This window comes from Vanessa cardui, chromosome 7 (assembly GCF_905220365.1).
Source record: "Vanessa cardui chromosome 7, ilVanCard2.1, whole genome shotgun sequence".
Classification (NCBI taxonomy): domain Eukaryota; kingdom Metazoa; phylum Arthropoda; class Insecta; order Lepidoptera; family Nymphalidae; genus Vanessa; species Vanessa cardui.
The window spans coordinates 13,270,467-13,286,172 of NC_061129.1; the positions used below are offsets into that span (position 1 = coordinate 13,270,467).

A 15,706-nucleotide genomic window follows, 5' to 3' on the forward strand; every position below is an offset into this window, starting at 1 on the left:
AATGATATGTTTGGAGAGTCGAGCTGGTGCGGCCGCTGTAGATACAAGGGTTGCAACGCTGATTGCAACTTACTTGCCTTTTGTGCATTTAACGCCATTTAGCGATGTATCACACGAGAACTAAAATAAATGTATTTAAATGTAGATTGACTTAAAAATTAATTACTACGTAATATAGCAATATAAGTAAAAATACAACACAATAAAAAGGAAAAACATGTATGAATAATGAATCTAAATTAAAATACAAAGTAAAGCGACGCATTTTTATTATGGTTTTTTTACCACATCGATCAGCTAAATGAAAGCCATCAACTCGGTAAACAGATATGTTGGGGCGATACCGCATCTAGGAGAGCAGGAGAAACGCAATTTGCAGTAAATAAGGGTATCGGTTTAGCGCTATTATCCGCGGCACGGCGTAACAGCGTAACAGCCGCCTCGTAAACACGCCTCTCCTAATGAGATAGCTGTTGTGACTTGTTCTGTACTTGATATATTAATAACGCGCATCACTGTTTCACTTCTGGAACTTTGCCTCACAATACATAATTATGTATATATTTGCAGCATTGTTTCTGTATTGCATAATTGTGATTTTATTTGTGTATTCGCGTGCTATTATGCACTATGAGATATTATCGACTTTGAGATGTATTTTTTGTCAACTAGCGACCCGCGCCGGCTTCTCACGAATTTGTGTATTTACATTACATTAGAAACATAAAATTATCAGTTTTTCTTAACTATATTGGTCATGTATTACATACAAAAAGCTTCCTTTCGAAACACTCTATCTATTAAAAAAACCGCATCAAAATCCGTTGCATTATTTTAGAGATCTGAGCATATAGAGACAGACAGCGGTAAGCGACTTTGTTTTACACCATGTAATGATAATGATGATATTAAACGCTTTTATTTGAATGTATATTCAAATGTAAATAATTTGTACGCTATAAAGTAATTGTTGTAGTTTGCACTTTAAATACTGAGGCAGGGTATGTAGCTTAAAACTCGTAATACAGTTTTAAGCAATCTATATAAAAATATTTAATCGCAAATATTGGTATTCGAAATGACGTAAAATTTTGTCGCAGAGATAAATTAGACCAAACGAATGAATAACAGCCGATGCATGAGTGAACAAACATTAAAGACGAGATTGTTGGGGAAGTTTCGTTGTCAACAAATATTACTTAAAGTTGGAATACTTACAGTCGCGGAAAGCGAGGAACATATACAATTTAATGCAATTATACTTAGTATTACAGTTCGCTAAACGGAAATGCGCTAAGTTTTGTCCTAATGCGGATTATACAGCTTATCCTCGAGCGGATAAATACAAGGCGTTTGCCGTCACCCGGCAGACTTGACGGGACAAAGGAGGTACGTCCGAGATGGTTTCTAATTACGACGGAGACCGTTATGCAAATCGGGGGCCGAGGCAAGGTCCATGTCTCTAATAAACATGCGCTCTTGCGGTCAGACCGCCAAATTGCTTGCCTTCCCATTCACCCCGCGCGCAATAAAACCACTTTTAGTAGAGAACCCACTCTGGACAATTAGTACCCTTTGATCAAACTAAATGCTCTCCGAATTGTTTTTAGTTTTTTCTTTATATATAAGCGAACGAAATAGCTCGCTTATTTCGACCGGCCGTTTATTAGGAGTTCGTTCGGAGCCAGTAGCACAAGCCAAGCTATTTAGCTAGCAGATGCGTTCCGGCAAATTGAACGGCGGTCTGAGGAAATCGCCAGGTCGTGCCGTGACTTCGCTCGTTCCGAAACTGGGCTAAAAGCTACGCTTAGCCGTCCCTATTCAGTCGGTAATTTTTCACCGAACACTATCCAGCGGACAGACTGCCGCTGTAAACTAGTTACGAACGTTACTTTAAAAACTCGTAGTAAATTTAAAAAACTTCGAATATTTTTTGTGTTGAATGGTCTATAAATTTTTTTTGGCTAATTTTTTGTTGCGCTAAAACTTTTAGAGCTAACACAGTGAACTATCTATCGGCTGGAAATATATTCATTTTTCACACGAGCGGCAATATTTCCGTTTGTATTGGAACAATCGCACCCGTTTTGCTCGTATCTTTTCGTAACAAAGGGAGGGTGTGAGTAAGCGACACGGCGACGTCGGGTTATTCGCGCGTGTTTCGGAATCGTTGCATTTCGATGCGCGTTTGCGAGGAAGTCGTTAGGGAGTCGCGCTCGCGAGCAAAAAGAATCAACCCTTGTATCGGTCATAAAGTGCTATTGTCTCGTCGCGTCGTTCGCATTAAAGCTTTAAGCAGTTCTCTTTAAATCTCTTTTCAAACACCACGACCTCGGTACTCGACTGCATATTTTACAGAGAATGTATTCGATTAAAACGAACGACATCCACCTAACTATGGAAATATCGAATTGAATTTTACGATGTGATATGAAAGTCAAATGTAATCACATATATCGTGTGAGGTGTTTATAAATCGTCTCTCGCGCGATAGTTTTAATTAACGATATCAACTCCGATACGCCGCTCCCATAAATCTCAGATATCGAATGACCTGTGCTCCTTTAATGAATAAAATTTGGATTCATGAACTTTACGATGTTCAACTGTTTTTTTTTTAATTTGATTCCTTTTACTTCTAGTATAGTTTTATTATTGATCCGGTTTATTAGAAACATTTATTCAGGAGATTTAATAAGGGCTATAAAATTGAAGAAACATAGATGTTCGTATCTACATATTTTTGAAGTTTTATAAAAATATCTCTGCAGAAAAAACCGTGGCATATACTCGTATGTATTAAAAATAATTTAGTTTTGAAGGACCTTTAACATGTTAAATAATAACTTGGTTTGCGATTAATTATATCAACAGTAAGTGATATGTGATAAGAAATATACGAGACACAATGTCTAAGTAGTTTTTATGACATCGTTAGTATTGCGTTTACTCGTAATATGTCACCATACTCTAACGCTTCCAGTATGAATCGAGGGAGCTGTAAGGAAAGGTAATTTTTTTTTACAGTAATGTCTATGGTGGCCAATTACTATCACTCATTCATTCATTCAGGAATCAAATTATTTAAAAAAAGAACTAATTAATGTTGAATATAAAATCGTTTAATCGTAACTTGTATATCATGTCTATATGTGTTGAATTTAATATCATAAGACGTTACAAATTGATTAACCAGAATCTAATTTAGCATGAAACATTGTAAGTAAACACATCAGCTATATCGGCTGTGTACACATACATATAAATATAATACACTATGTTATGAATTAATGAACGCGAAAATACAATCTATTACCCGCGATTGCAATTAAACAATCGTTAGCGGATAGTTTGTTGTTTATAATTTACTCACACGTGTATCCATGGTATGACTATGGAAGTTTAAAATATTATTCGCAATTAAACGGGACGTCGGTGTGTCGGATTAAAACTGTCACTATATGTAGTGAATATTTTGCTGTATTGTGTCCGTTTAATGAAATGTCCGTCTGTTTGCTGAGTATAATTCGATAATTCAGTGAATTTTATTAAACGGTAAATTTTAATATTATTTCATTCGAATTGGATTACACGAACGTTCGGATTCTGATCAATCGAGTTGGTATTTCGTTTGAGGGATTAATTATATATTAAGTAGTTTAATGTATTAATAATAAAGTTTGTAATACGAAGATAAATACACTTTAAAATTTAAAAAAAAGGTATTCGATTCAATTTTATACCTTAATTTTGTATTTTATACACAAGCTAAAAGGCTTTTGCATTTGCCTGGCCGATTTAAGTAAGAAATGGAATATTCTACACTGCTCTGCAGGCAGGATACATATGGCTAAAATTTATTTAACACGGTTCCCCAAATATGTTGCGAAGAATGGATATTGAAGTTAATATTCAATCACATTCAAGCAAACATACCACGCATTAATATAAGTAGTGTATATATGCAAATTTACATAATTTCTTTAAGCTACAAAAGTAATACGCCAAAGTGTACAGTTACAAACAAAGTACATTTATATTAAAAGTACATTCAGTACCATAAATAAAATAAGAATTTATAAAATATTACAAAGATGTGAAAATATTATTTTAAAATTAAAATAGTTATGCGTTCTATTCATCCGACTCGATGTGTTCATATATTTTAATTACACAACAAATGTATTTAAATTGGAGTAAGTATATATTAATAAAAAATAAAAGCAGCTACAAATGTCCGAATCATTAACGTGTGGTGATTATTATTTCGATTACAAATCGTAATATAAAATGTTATGTACACTATGCGGAGGAATGAAGACTATGTTGTCAGGAAGCTCTTGAGCATGGATGTGGATGGATATAGAGGTAGTTGACGACCAAGGAAAAGATGGATGGATTGTGTGAAAGATGATAATGTTACTTGTGAGATGACGTCTAACACAGAAGTATGGAAGGACAAGACATGTTGCGCCGACCCCAAGAAAAATCGGGAAGAGGTCAGGAGGATGATGGTTATATAATATTTGATAAAAATATTTCGTATGATTGTGTAAATTATTTCATATCGCATTAAAGTCAAGGTGTAAATAATATCGTGGTTTTGGATGGAAGCCAATTTTGTAGTACACAGAACACACGCTGTTTAGAATTTAGAAATCGATTTAAAATATTAACCTATAATATTAAATGATAATAGAAATTTATTATCTGTGTCACTTGGTTCGGGTTCACTTTATAGGTATGTAATATAATGTATGTATATACACATATATATAGGTAGGTAAGGCGCAACCTTGAGAACTAAGATTTTATGTCCCTTGTGCTTATTACATTGGCTCACTTACTCTTCAAACCGGAACACAACTACACTGAGTACCACTGTTTGGTAGAATGTCTAATGAGTGTCGTTTGCACAAAGCACAAACAAAAAGACGTAATAATCTATATTTAAAGATCATGAAACAAGATGAATGTCTTTGTAAGAACTAGTTTGAAACGATTCTAATCTATCGAGATCGCCGTAAGTAGTTCAACTGAAAACGTAAACAATACCGCCGAAACAAATGATTCGGGTGATAAATTGCCAACAGAAGGAGAAATAACTTTGCTCATTCCCTTCCTTTGTCCGATTGATTGCGGATAATTTGGGAATCAGACTGCCAGATAGAAAATAGCCTTTCATACCCAACCTTCCGTACGAAGCTACGTTGAATGAGTACTTTTATATTCACTATCGATCAGATATCTCCGTTGTATCTATTGTCTTGATTTACGTGCAGCTGTTGACTTCGAAATCAAAACATTCTTTATTCAAATAGGCTTTTATTTTTTTTAATCAAATGTTTAAAATTAAAAGTCAAAGATGACTCGGAATGTAGATTACAATCGGATGATAATTATCAAATATTGGTGGTATATATATGTCATAAGGTATTCATTATATTTCCTCGTGAAATACAGATATATCTATAGGTTTCTTAGCCAACGATCTCAGTCTCCATCATGTTCATTAATCGTCTGGACTCGGGGCGCATCGAATGAAATTGCATGTTAACGTACCGTGGCGATGCATGATCCAGTCGGGGCCATTATTAACGACAATGTTATTAATGACCTCAAAGAATCCTGGGACCGAAAATCGATTTGCTACTATACAATTTCACGGACGGAATTGTTTCTACGACGCAGATTGACGGAATAAGTTAATGATAAATAGTCCGAATAGGCTGACCAACATATTTCGGACAAATAGTCCAGTTTATATGTCCGGTCCGTTCCAGTACAATTAGACATTTCAATTGATTTACAAGATGGTACATAAATAAAAGTAAGTATTTGATCGACACTAAGGAAGTTTATTCGTATTTAAATTTCATTATTCAATAATCAGAAATGCTAACTGACCATTATTAAGTGGTAAGATAATTTGCCACACTTATGTTGTACATCATTGAATTTACTAATGGCAGGGTTGTACAAATTCGTCCGGGTAAACTAATCATTAGTATTTTGTCGAACATTTTTGATCGATGATTGATTTGATTAATGAAAACGAGTAACTACTGACTTTCTTGCGAGTTCTATATAGAATCTAAATTTCAAACAGCTGGTAAGCTTTACAAACATTTTAAGGCAGTTCATTATCGGTCTAGAAAAGAGTCAATATATCTTTAAGAAACAATTTGGCACAAGTTCTGGTGATTAGCGGTTGTATGGACATTACGACAGGAGGTGTATGGAACCGTATTCGATTCTGTTGCATATAAAATAAACAGTTTAAAGTAAATCGGTACTAATATTTTAAATCTGAAAGTAACTGTGTCTCTCTGTTGATCTTTCACGACCAAACCATCGAATTTGATTAAATTTCGTGTGAAGCAAACTTGAACTCCAAAAAAGGACATAGTCTACATTTTTGTATATCATTTGACAACTAACACTCTTAAACGCGATGGTAGCCGCGGGCGACAACTAGTACTATATAAAAACATTTATAAACATTTATCAACATCGTAGATACAGAACTATCGATCCAATAAAACATTCGATTATCGTCTCGGCAATAACTTACGAAGTTGTAACTCCCATGCCTTTGAAAGCTCGCCAAGAGTACGTGAAAATCACAACTATGTCTCTTGTAGATTCAACTTACATTTTAGTGGAGCCTTAGAACCTATTTTCTGTTGGCTGGCTGTTGAATATACGTCGTGTTTCGTTGAGAATTATCGGTTTTGTACAATCTTTCTCAAGACACAGGTTTAGTATATTTACATTTTAGAATACTTATTTATTCTGAACTTGGGTTAATATTTTCAATAATGTTATTATCTGTGAATCACTTTCATATTATACCTATTTTTATGTTTTTTTTTCTTTAATAGAAGCATTGCTTGGTGGTTAATTTTTTGGACAGAGAATTTGCGATTTAACGAGAAATTTCTGCTAACATTTCTGCGGACGTGATTTATATAGTAGCCATTGTTAGTTTTGATCTTTATTTTATTTCTTTGTGTCTTTAGTAATCATTTTTATACATTAAAAAATGTCTATTTGATATCGTGGTAATACAGTTTTTATTTATATTTACTTTGAATTAAGGTTTTAAGTCTGAAAGGGAGGTACCTTTATAGGTATATAAATATACATTCAGAACCGGATATAATTTTATTTTAATATAGTTCGGTAAAATTACGATTCAAAAGTGCTATACAAGCACTTGAATAAAATAATCAACTTGAATAAAGTGTATATTGATTTGACCTTTTCCAAAAAATATTAAACTTTTAAAAATAAATGGTAGTACAATAATAATAATTACGTACTACGATGTAACTAAGTCGCACTAAAAATTAGATTTTTTTTTATATAGAAACTATCCCTCACTCCCCACAACTATTATTTAGGTTTTAGCCATTTTTCCTTTGCACAGAAAACAAACTCAATGAAAAAAAAAATTAAATATAAAAACGTTAGACGAGCACAAAGTTTTTATATTTAAAATTATATTCGAAAGTTGAACAATCACAGATAACAAAATAACTTTCTACATAAATTTCGTAATGCACTTCATAAAAATAAGCGCGTGTTTGTAACACCATATATTTCTCAATGTTCCGCTCATCATTCATGTATGCTGTTAGCATTGCGAGAGTTACGACGCGGAAAACTTAAAAGATTTTACAGCGAGAGTTTTCTTAAGAATTTTAAAGCGCTACTAAGTTACCGATAGCCCGCTGCATTTTATACAGCAGCAGTAAATAGACGAGTAATAACATGTAAAACCGGTTAAATTATCTTTGGTAACAGTTGATTTCATATATATTTTTTATAACATTGAGTTAGTTTCCAAATTAAAAAATATATATTACAATATAAATGTTTATAAATCGTAATTATTACACGCATGAGATATTTTATCTAAACACATCACAAAATTGGAGTGTCTGTTTGTAATATCAAATACAGGGTAAATATGCCAAAATGTCATTTTTTTTTTCAATTTTTGTGTGTCTGTTTTTCCTAATGTAATCTCTGTAACGGTTCGACTGATTTTGACGGGATTTTCTCTAGCTGACAATCACGAGTAAATTGGGCTACAGCAATAACTTTTTTGTTAAATTTAAACGTTACGAGACTGCCCCATCCCATTTTTCTCTAAATTTATGATTAACGTAAATGAGCAATCTGAAGATAATTACATTATTTCAATACAAAGATGTTGTTTTAAGTATAGATTTGTCATGTTTAAACCTTAAGAAGATTCATCTTTAACGACTGTGTACTATTAATTTTAAATAAGTATAGTCTTATACATGCACACACAGTACATTTAACAAGTCTGTTAAAAAATTCCAATTTTAATTCAAACTTCGCATCTAGTTATTAAAAATGACTAATTTCAAACAATTCACCGTGATTGCAAAATCGTATAAAATATTCACAAATGCTGCGTTAGTCTGCAATAATATAATTAATCGTTATTAATAAATAATCGATATTCAATTTGTTTAATCTGTGCTTAATGGTGTGCATAACAATAAACCGGTAAATTTGATAATCCTCACTTATTTAACACGATTTGAATGAGTCTGTATATTCTACAAATTATACAATTATACAAATTACGATAAAAAAATTGCTTAAATGTTAAATTTGGAAAACTTATAATTATGAACAACATCATTATACATAGCTACGTATAGTTTTCTTAGAGGTCATATTATATTTTTTTGTAATAACTACTGTCCGACTTCAAAACTTTTCGAAACAGTTTAAGAAACTTTACTTGTAGAAACAAACTATAAATATTTACGTTTGTTAACTTAACTGAGACTCGTTTCGTTAGTAGTAACTTTATTTTTATTATTTTGTAAAGTACAATTACTTTATCTATACAAAAATCAATATCAAATTATTAATTCAAATACACTCATAGAAGCACATTTGAAACGTTATATTACGTCGTCTTATATAAAGAGTATATTCAATTTATAAATATATAATATTCTATATTTTACAATATTAGTAAAATTTTAACCCAAATGTTACAATGGTTACAAATGCCACGCAAAAGCGATTTATTTTAAACGATAAGCTCTTAGTGTTATCACAAAAACACTCAATGCGCAAGAAACTGACAGATGACAGACTTGGAACTGTGTCACTTTAAATATTACCAAGTAACCCTCTAGTGTCTTTAGAGTATCTAAGTAATGATACATAACGGTTTTAGTACATTATAAATTGCGAGTATAGTTTTACTTAAGTTCCAATAAATTGACAAAAGCTTCGTAAAAATATTTTCGTTTATCTTGCAACTATATTGCCGTGAGCTAGGATATAGGGAAGTTTGTAACAATAAAGATACTGCACAATATGAAAGGAGAAAAGAATAAACGGAGAAAGAAACGAAAGAATCGTATAAAGGAAATCCCAGCCACTATTAAGGTAACACCATCTAACAAACCAATCCTGGCGGCGGGATCCTTATAATTTCTTTTTGATACCCGAATAAATCCACATCGAGGAAGTTAAATTACGTGTGGTGAGAGCGTATCGCGATTGTATCTAGACGGGTATAAATCCAGGGGACTTTGCTGACGCCATATTGGATTGGGGAAGTATTCTCTTAAGTTTCATTAAGCGATCGTTCGAGATACGCAGTAGATAGCTACGTCTAACTAAGAAATGAATCGGCAAGGATTTCGGCGAACTTGGGCGCACTTGATTTACTGCCGGAATTGGTAACATAGCTTGCATAGATTAAATAAATCTTGGGGATTAGTGCACTTATACGTCCTCTTTAAAGATTACTTCGGTTGTATTCATTAAAGTTCGATTACGAAATTCAAGAACCAAATCATTTTGCTTAAGCGTGTTATTTCTACGAAACGTATTTCATGTGTTTCAATAAGCTTTTGGTAAATCGAATGTATGTAGAGCTAGAACTTATGGGAACAGCTCATTATTCTTAATTAAAAATAGACGATTATTTGTGTATACGATTCGTTAAGTACAGAACCGGGAGTTAGTAGTTTTTATTTGATTAATATTAACGGAACAATTTCCATCCGCAGTGCAATTATTTATATTAGAAATCACATTTGACCTTAATATAAAATAAACGAAAAAAAAAATTGTGAGCTAGTTGTAATACTATTTTTACCACAAACATATCTTGACAGACAATCAAATTCCAAGCTTCAAAAATAAAGATAAATTGTTGGCACAATTTCGACGGCCCCGACCTACGGCTTAACCTACCTGGATATCTAGGAAAACACTTGCCAAAACCTAATCCATCTATTATGTAGGGTAGCCGCTACAGAAATTGGCTTTGACCCAGTTCAATTTGCACCTTGAATAATCTATCGTTTTTTTGTGTCTAGTCTAGTCCTGTTCAAGTCTGTTTGGCAAATGACAAAGTTAACAAGATGACGTCATTTGAATGTAGTTCGATATTCAAAATTACAGTATACAATATCATAAACATACACATCAAACTTGTCCTAATTAAAATTTACAAGCCAACGAACGACCGCATTATAAATAATAATGTCATCGTCATATTGTTGGGTCCCAGTACAGCATAACGAAGTTGGTTCTGGTGTGGAAGTTTGTCATAGTTAGTTATAGTTCCGCCGTTGCAGCTTGAGCCAAAGTGTTGTGCTAATTATTTATCCATACTAATATTGTTAAGAAAGTTTGTTTGATGTTAGTTTTTCCATTTTTAAAGTTCGAAATTCGAACCCTAGCAACGGTTTGGCCGTAGTTTAATTGTTGATTAAATTTTATGTAGTGTAATTTGTTTTAGATTTGAAGATTAAAATATCAAATTAACATCGAGAATATTTCCCAAAATGCGAAAATTTATGAACATAATTTATTATGACTTACACAAACATCACCCATGTTTAAAAGCCGGTGCCCCTAAAATAGCGTCTTCACAAAATCCTTGTCGTGGGATTCCTCATTAAAAGTCAACCCTTTGTCCCTTGGCGCTATCGCGTGACGATCGGGAGCCGACATCGAGCCGCCCATAAACTTGATCCCTACACCCTTACTACAGAACACTCGCATTCAATCCGAACTAGATAAACCTCGTAATAAACTCGAAATGTTAATCGAACAAATTGATGAAGTAGCAAGTCCGAGTTATTGCTATCAAGATTTCTAAGCGAGATTTGATTATGGACCATCAATAAAGACTGCAAATAAGACTCCTACTACGGATACTCGGATACGTTTTGAATCTAAATGGATTTGCCAATACGATATCGGTAAGCCCCCTGTAAGTAACTAAGTTCACTGAAACAGACTCGAGTAAACAAATCAAGCTAACGTTATTACCAAGTATAAACATAATTGAAATTAGTTGGAATTGTATTACGGGCTTTGGGTTTCTAAATTGAAGAATTATCATTAAGTAATAGGATCGACTTCATATCAGTTTTGATGAGCTGGATTTTGATTAAATATCTTCGTATTTTTATTTATTTATCGGTGTATTGGATTTCGTAAATGAGTTTATATTTGAGAAGTTTATTGTTTCAATGAAAGGTTAACTTAATTGGATAGAGACGATTTTCGATTTATATTCGTATTATCAATAGTTCTAAGAACTTTGATTCGGACTCGAGATTATTGTACATTTAGTGAATGGGCTAGTTGCTCTGCGTAGTTTCATCCACGTTATAGGTCTTAGCTTGATGTTATAAGTATAGCCTAATACTTTTCTCGGTAAATGATACTAAAATAAATATTATAAAAATCTTCGAGGGCTGTTTAATAAAGTTGACTTTGTAATTTCAAAGCTACCTCCGTTATTTTATATATAAAAAAAATAATGCTATGAATTATATTGTATCATTAGCATTATTTAGGCTTCGGATTTATTTAAATGTTCGCTAAAATTTCAGAAGAACCCAATTTATGTATTGACTAAACAAATATTTTGTTTTGTCTCGGTATTTGCATTGCGGATCACTGAAAAGTTTGTGTTAAATTCATAAAGGTCATAACGGTCTTTTATTTTGGTCTTTGTCAGATCTAGGTGTAAATAATAAGGGCTTTTTTATGATATTCCCGAAAATACTAGGAAATACCACGCTGTACGGTCCAATGTTATTGTTGAGTTTCATTACCGAGTTCAAAAGCTACATCTGTCTTGTTTCATTGATTATTATTAGTCTTGCAGCCGCCTCACCTTAACTAAACAAAGTTCTGTGGTCATCCTAAATGCTACAAGCTTTCAACAGTTCAGAATACGTTCTAAATCATGAGCGTCACAACTTGTAACTTTCGTAACTTGGACGAACATAAACTCCAATACATATAGTAATACAAAACCTAAAAAAGGGCTGCATTCGACTCTGACACTCAACGTCCTAAGCATAGGTGTTGTTATTGCTTGGACTTTTAGAAATCTAGTACAACCTGTAGACCACAGTCTACCCAAGTTTCTGTACAAGTTTCGAACTTCATGGTGCATTAGTGAGCGTTTTTAAACCGATTAACCACATACGGGCTTAGTTGTTATACAGAAATGTAACTTACAAGATTTGGTCGACAAGTTTACTTCAATTCTTCACTAATATCGAGAGTATTTGTCGTTATATACGATGTAGCATTAGTTGAGCGCAGAAATAAAATTTGCTAACGTCAATACTTGTAATACTAGTATAATTAACTGCACATTATTTTGTTAAAAAAACCACATTCACACGTACGGTTGGAAGCAATAAGGAATATGTAGTTCGACTTTGCAGTTGCCTTAAAAATTTAAATTAACTAAATTGATAAAAATTTTTAATATTCTTGACGATGGCGTTAACATTCAGAATGCTATAGTATTACAATTATGATCAGGGATAAATTTGTAAATATTTACTGATTACTTAAACATACATCTCTTATTAATTTAAAATGGATATGTTGATAAAAAAGTTAAAATCTTTATTCAAAACAAAAGCATAACTTTGCGATTTGCCTCAGAAAACATAGCTCAGAATTAGAAAGAAACTCAGTGCATTATTAGGTCATTATTTTATAAAATTTATAAATAATATAAATATGAGACAATATCACATACATTACTCTGATCCCAATGCAAGTAGCTGAAGCACTTGTGTTATGAAAATCAGAAGTAACGACGGTACCACAAACACCCAGACCCAAGACAACATAGAAAACTAATGGTAATCTACATCGACTCGGTCGGGAATCGAACCCGGAACTTCAGAGTGGTGTACCCATGAAAACCGGTGTACACACCACTCGACCACGGAGGTCGACTAAGACTATATAAGTATATGTAAGTATATATGTATGTTATAGTTATTAGTTTTATAATAAATATGCCACGAAAAATGATTGTATAGAAACTAAGCTGGTAGGTCTATTCTAATATTGTATTGTCCCTTTCAACGTCAATATCAATATTAGGATAATATATATACATTAACACAAGCTATCACCTAACCCTTGGCCCACATTGAATGAAAGGTGTGGGGTCAATAATAGGAGGTCAAATATTTGTGCCGGCCTGCGGGCATGGTGTGTTTGCTCCTCACCAAGATTTGCACGCTATAGTTACCTAGCCAGCGATCTTGACGTTAGATTAAATGATAGAATTATAGATACACATTTTATTTTAACATATTTTGTAGATTTATATTAAATGTATGTAATGTAATGAGAACTTTTATTTAATACTCAATTAATATTATTGCTGTACGGTACAATAAAACTAAGTAATTTAGACGAAATAATTATATTTTTAATTAGCCATTTAAAATAAAATTAGTTAAAGAGTTACTAAACTTTTAGTGTGATATGTGTTTGTTTTCTGTTACATTTTAAATTTTGTAATTACAAATTAAAGTAATTTTGGATTTCGATATCAAAGGTTTAAAGTATTTGTATAACTATAAACAAAATGCAAGGGAATTATAACTCATTGGCTACACGAAAGCATGTTATATAAATCTTTTAAACTTTGAAATAAGTGAAACAAATGAATGCACTTTTCGCATTCATTTTCAAATAGCTCTGATATATGGGTTTGAGTTTAATGTTAGCGCAAATAATTCACAAATAAAATGTAGATGAAAGTACCGGCCGGTAAAAGTTTCGGTAGTGTACAATCCGCTCGCCACTGTCGGCTGCAGATAGCTGGGACGTCCGGTCCGTTACAAGCAGGTGTTGCTTGTGATATACAACACTTAGTTCTGAATAAAACTGGACGTTTCTCACTTTGTACGGATAGAAAATATTAAGTCAACATTCTAGAATGTTAAAATGTTAAATTTAAATAAACTTTTACTAATGGAATGTTACTTAAATGGAAATCTTATGACTTGTGTTTTCGTATTAAGATTATTTGCGTAATATTGTTGTTCGTATTTCATTTCTCTATAGAATTTTTATTCGTGCCATTTTGTGATTTTAAGAAATGTATGTTTTTGTTAAAATATACATTTTATATATGTTTCGATATTTGGATTAAAAGTAATCATAGATTAGACGAAGTAAGAATAAAGGACTTTAGTATCAAAGAAAGGGTTTGTGACTTAATCCACGACATTGTTTCATGCGGGTTAAATATACTACACGTCACATAATTGTATACGCAAATGCAAATTTCCTCACAATATTTACCCTCACCGGCGAACACATGATGAAATTTGAACACAAATTAAGCACGCGAAAAGTCAGTGTTTCAGTATGTTATCTACCGCGAATGGCCTTGGGGAATTTCGGGGCCTTATTTCATTTACTATATTTCAAATATTTTTTCAAATTACTTTAATAAGGCTTATATTACTCTATCATTCACAGGGTAACTGATAAGAATCTATAGTCTTTACATAATATAAAACGAAGTTGCTTTTTCTGTACCTATGTCCTTTGTACGCTTAAATCTTTAAAACGCGACGGATTTTGATGCGGTTTTTTTAATAGATAGAGTGTTTCGAGAGTAAGGTTTTTCTATATAATAAATGAACACCCTAAGTAAAGAAACACTGACAATTTTATATGTTTGCAACATGATGTCGTAAATAAACAAATTCTGTAGTATATTTAGTATCAGTATTGCAAGCCGGGGCGTCGCTAGTATACGACATATCTTTGAAGAATTGAACAGAAAAGGAGGTAGACACTCAGAAACCATTGTTCAATTACGTTGAAATATCGACAGACTCTTTTAGAGGTATCAGACTAGCTGTTGTAGATTTATTATAAAGATAAATAAAAAATACGTATATTTTTGTTAGTTCATTTTAAATTTGAAGATTTTGAAATTTTTATAATAAATTATACTAGTAGTTGTTAGTTTTAGGGATGTTTTAGTTGTTTGTCATGTGTCAGACAAAAAAAGAAAGGACATATTCTTGGAGTTTAAGTTTGCCTCATACCAGATTTCATAAAATTCAGTTCAGCGGATTGATCATGAAAGAGCCACAGACAGACAGACAGACAGACAGACAGGCAGAGGTACTTTCACATTTATAATATTAATATAGAAGAGTTTGTTTTTAGTTAGTTAGTGGACACGAATGAACTTGCAGATATGAGCTTGTTAAGATACAATTACCCCAAATAGGACACTCGAATGTAGTTAGAACATTACTCAATAGAGAACCAGTTATAAGTGGATCGATATTGTTATTATGCACAATTATAAGCGATTCATATCAAGTAT

At 32.6% G+C, this 15,706-nt stretch overlaps 1 protein-coding gene across 1 annotated transcript in view; it reads right to left on the minus strand.

Annotated features, from left to right (window-relative positions):
* The window catches only part of LOC124530892 (insulin-like growth factor-binding protein complex acid labile subunit), a 240,818-nt gene that overhangs the window by 52,915 nt on the left and 172,197 nt on the right, over positions 1-15,706 (minus strand). The gene's annotated exons all lie outside the window — the stretch shown is intronic.